Source organism: Sapajus apella, unplaced genomic scaffold, assembly GCF_009761245.1.
Source record: "Sapajus apella isolate SASKATOON/1434 unplaced genomic scaffold, GSC_monkey_1.0 scaffold5066, whole genome shotgun sequence".
NCBI lineage: Eukaryota > Metazoa > Chordata > Mammalia > Primates > Cebidae > Sapajus > Sapajus apella.
In genome coordinates this window covers 1-4,391 of record NW_022441990.1, presented here as the reverse complement: position 1 = coordinate 4,391, position 4,391 = coordinate 1, and the positions used below count along the sequence as shown (strand labels likewise).

The following is a 4,391-nucleotide window of genomic DNA, read 5'->3' as shown; positions in this document are numbered from 1 at the left end:
TTTAAAAAAAAAAAAAAAAAAAAAAAGGTCTGGTCAAGGTAGCTCACACCTGTAATCTCAACACTTTGGGAGGCTGAGGCAGGTGGATCACTTGAGGCCAGGAGTTTGAGACCAACCTGGCCAACATGGTGAAGCCCCATCTCTACTAAAAATACAAAAATTCTCCAGGTGCATGGTGGTGCACGCCTCTAGTCCTGGCTACTCAGGGGGCTGAAGCAGGAGGATCACTTGAACCTGGGAGACAGAGGCTGCAGTGAGCCGAGATCAGGCCACTGCACTCCAGTCTGTGTGACAGAGCGAGACTCTCTCAAAAAACAGTAACAACAAAAAAGCTGTAACCTCAAATAGGTGGTTTCTTTTATCTACCAATTTGTCCAAGCCACGTGGGTAAGGCAGTGGTGACAGCTGGCTCTGTGAATCTTTGGGGTACAGCAAAGGGGGTCTGGATGCTGGGATGGGCGGGGCTTTTGCGTCCAGCCGGCATTCAGGAGGGAGTGGGCGCCTTTCCCTTCCCATGACCTCCACCTGTTGGGGCTGGTGCCCTCAAGTAGATGCCCCGCCCACCACCACTGTGCCCCCCTCACCCTCCAGCCGGCAGCCAGCCAGCCCCCTGACCCCTGACCCCTGTCTCCCTCTCTCCCCGCAGCTGACCACAGTGGCCGAGAAGTCCCGGGTGCTGCAGCTGGAGGAGGAGCTCACCCTGCGACGCGGTGAGATCGAGGAGCTGCAGCAGTGCCTGCTGCACTCGGGACCCCCGCCCCCGGACCACCCCGACGCCGCCGAGACCCTGCGGCTGCGGGAGCGCCTGCTGTCGGCCAGCAAGGAGCACCAGAGGGAGAGCGGGGTGCTGCGGGATAAATACGAGAAGGCCCTGAAGGCCTACCAGGCGGAGGTGGACAAGCTCCGTGCGGCCAACGAGAAGTACGCGCAGGAGGTGGCGGGCCTGAAGGACAAGGTTCAGCAGGCCACCAGCGAGAACATGGGGCTCATGGACAACTGGAAATCCAAGCTGGACTCGCTGGCCTCGGACCACCAGAAGTCCCTGGAGGACCTCAAGGCCACCCTGAACTCGGGCCCAGGCGCCCAGCAGAAGGAGATCGGCGAGCTGAAGGCGGTGATGGAGGGCATCAAGATGGAGCACCAGCTGGAGCTGGGTAACCTGCAGGCCAAGCATGACCTGGAGACCGCCGTGCACGTGAAGGAGAAGGAGGCCCTGCGGGAGAAGCTGCAGGAGGCCCAGGAGGAGCTGGCCGGGCTGCAGCGGCACTGGCGGGCCCAGCTGGAGGTGCAAGCCAGCCAGCACCGGCTGGAGCTGCAGGAGGCCCAGGACCAGCGCCGGGACGCCGAGCTGCGCGTGCACGAGCTGGAAAAGCTGGACGTGGAGTACCGGGGCCAGGCGCAGGCCATCGAGTTCCTCAAGGAGCAGATCTCGCTGGCCGAGAAGAAGATGCTGGACTACGAGCGGCTGCAGCGGGCCGAAGCCCAGAGCAAACAGGAGGCTGAGAGGTTGCGGGAGAAGCTCCTGGTGGCCGAGAACAGACTCCAGGCGGTGGAGGCCCTGTGCTCCTCCCAGCACACCCACGTAGGCGCCTGCCCCGCCTGCTGGGGCGGGAGGGTCGGGCTGGGGAGGGCTAGGGCGTTTGCTGACCTCTGTTTTGCAGCCCAGGAAGCATTTTCCTTGTCCCCGAGAGGATGCCTGGGGCAGTCGAAGGGGGGTACCTGGCTCAGAAGAGGAGCTCCTTGGCCCTCTTTTAGAGGAGCAGCGAGCCCCAGTGACCAGGGAAAACCCAAGCTGGTCTGAGCTGACCCAGCTGCACCCCCCCACGGAGCAGAGCTGGAGAGATGGGAGCTCAGTGCCCAGGACGGCCTTCTGCCCAGTCCCTAAGCCTTCATTTAGCCACACGTGTCTTAGGGTACAGGCTCCTGCGACCCGGGACCTCAGACCCTGCACCTGAGGCTGGCACAGACCTGAGGGCAATCTCTGCCTCTCCCCCTGGGGGCTTCCATCTCCCACTCAGATGCCCACATGGGGAACCAGGGGCAGCCCCCTTTCTGCCAGTCCTAATGGAACTTTAGCAGCGGTGCAGCAAGTACTTCCCCAGAATGTGGGGGTTCCCAGAGTGGGGCCTGGAAGGCTAGAGGGAGGTGGCCCTAAAGAGGTCACTGTCACCAGTGTCAGTTTTGCTCCAAATCTAGAAATTCCTTGAGCATCTACCCCTTCTTCCTTCAGCTGAGCCCATCCTCCCAGCCCCTCTGAGGAGGTCCACACCCACTTGAGCTGTGTCCGCCCCACCAGGGCCAGGAAGGGCCTTCTGAGTGGCTCTGGCATCATGTCTTATGCCAGGCCCTATGTGACTCCATTTCACCTTAACATCCTTAGATTGATACTGGCTGCATTTCACAGGTGAGCAAGCCGAGACTTTCCCAGGACCCCAGCCCCTCAGCGGCAGAGATGTCCAACCCCATTGCCTGTGGGGCTGACAGGGTACCCAGGACAATAGGAATTAATTCACAGGATAGATGGCTAGAAATGGACTCTTGCCTGGATACAAATTGCACTCAGGGATTCTTGAGTTTTCAGTTCCCCACTTACATTTGTTTTTTTGTTTTTTGGGTTTTCTTGAGATGGAGTTTCGCTCTTGTCGCCCAGGCTGGAGTGCAGTGGTGCGATCTCGGCTCACTGCAACCTCCGTCTCCCAGGTTCAAGTGATTCTTCTGTCCCAGCCTCCCAAGTAGCTGCGATTACAGGCATGTGCCACCACGCCCAGCTAATTTTTATATTTTTAGAGGAGGCGGGGCTTCACCACGTAGTCCAGGCTGGTCTCCACCTCCTGATCTCGGGTGATCTGCTCGCCTCAGCCTCCCAAAGTACTGGGATTACAGGCATGAGCCACCATGCGCAGCGCCCATTTTTTTTTTAAAGACAGGGTCTTTCTCTGTCTCCCAGGCTGGAGTGCAGTGGCATGATCACGGCTCACTGCAGCCTCAACCCCGTGGGTTAGAGCGATCCTTCTGTGTTGGCCTCCCAAGTCACTGAGACTACAGGCGTGCCCCACTACACCTGGCTAATTTTTATAGTTTTTGTAGGCAGGGGTTTTTGCCATGTTGCCGTGGGCTCAAGCCATCTGCCAATCTTTGCCTCCCAAAGTGCTGGAATCACAGGGAGGAGCTACTCTACCTGGCCATCCTCATGTATGTTTAAACCAGAATTTAGGGCTGGGTGTAGTGGCTCACACCTATAATCGCAGCATTTCGAGAGGCTGAGGCAGGAGGATTGCTTCCGGCTAGCAGTTTGAGACCAGCCTGGACAATATAGTAAGACCCCATCTCTACAAAAATGAAAAATGGTCAAGCATGGTGGTAGTGTGCCCATCGTCCCCAGCTACTCTGGAGACTGAGGCAGGAGGATCACTTGAGCCCATGGGTTTGAGGCTGCAGTGAGCTATGACTGCGCACCAGCCTGGGTGACAGAGTGAGACTCTGACTTAACATAAAAACAGAAGTTAGCATATGGCCAATAAGCTCTCAGGGCTTCCAAATCCAGGGTGCTTTTTTGAGTAAAAGGAAATCTTTCAGCTTCATGCCTTGAGATCGCTTGCAATGGCCTTCCTGCCCCTTCTCCCAGAGAGGGATTTTTTTTTTTAGCAAGTGCTCTCCCAGGATCCTGGGCTGAAAGAAAAGGAAGAAACCCAAATTAGCTTCTGTGCACATGGCCTGGTTAGCTGCTCAGCGCAGGCAGAAGCAGCCTGCAACCCAGGACCTGGATCCCCTGAGCGGGGAGGTTTGGGGCTGCTGTACTTCCACAGAGCATGGGGGCCAGAGGCCTGAGGGCACCTTCCCCATCCCCTGCCCCCCATTTACAGGTGCCTTCAGGCCAAGAAGTAGTAGCAACCTCAGAAAGCCCAGCTCTTGGCCGGGAGCGGTGGCTCACGCCTGTAATCCCAGCACTTTGGGAGGCTGAGGCGGGTGGATCACTTGAGGTCAGGAGTTTGAGACCAGCCTAGGCAACATGGTAAAATCTCTACCAAAAAAATACAAAAATTTGCTGAGAATGGTGGCGCTCAGCCTCCCAGCTACTCGGGGGGCTATGGCATGAGGATCCCTTGAACTGGGAGGTGGAGGTTGCAGTGAGCTGAAATCATGCCACTGCACTCCAGCCTGGGCGACAGAGTAAGACTCCATATAAAAAAAAAAAAAAAAAAAAAAAAAGCCCGTCTGTTGATTTTCCATACACACTGGGGCTTCAGTCTAAACACGTATGTCCCCATGTTCAGAGGTTTAGGTCCAAGGACAACTGGATTTTTGGTCTCGTGGTAAATATGGGAATTTAAAAAATTATTTTAGGCCAGGCGCGGTGGCTCAAGCCTGTAATCCCAGCACTTTGGGAGGCC

At 56.8% G+C, this 4,391-nt stretch overlaps 1 pseudogene across 1 annotated transcript; it reads left to right on the top strand.

Annotated features, from left to right (window-relative positions):
* Positions 1-312: 312 nt before the first annotated feature.
* Positions 313-2,650, top strand: LOC116547855 (annotated as a pseudogene). The gene has a single exon (XR_004267209.1). The product of XR_004267209.1 is annotated as a CAP-Gly domain-containing linker protein 2 pseudogene (transcript).
* Positions 2,651-4,391: the final 1,741 nt, after the last annotated feature.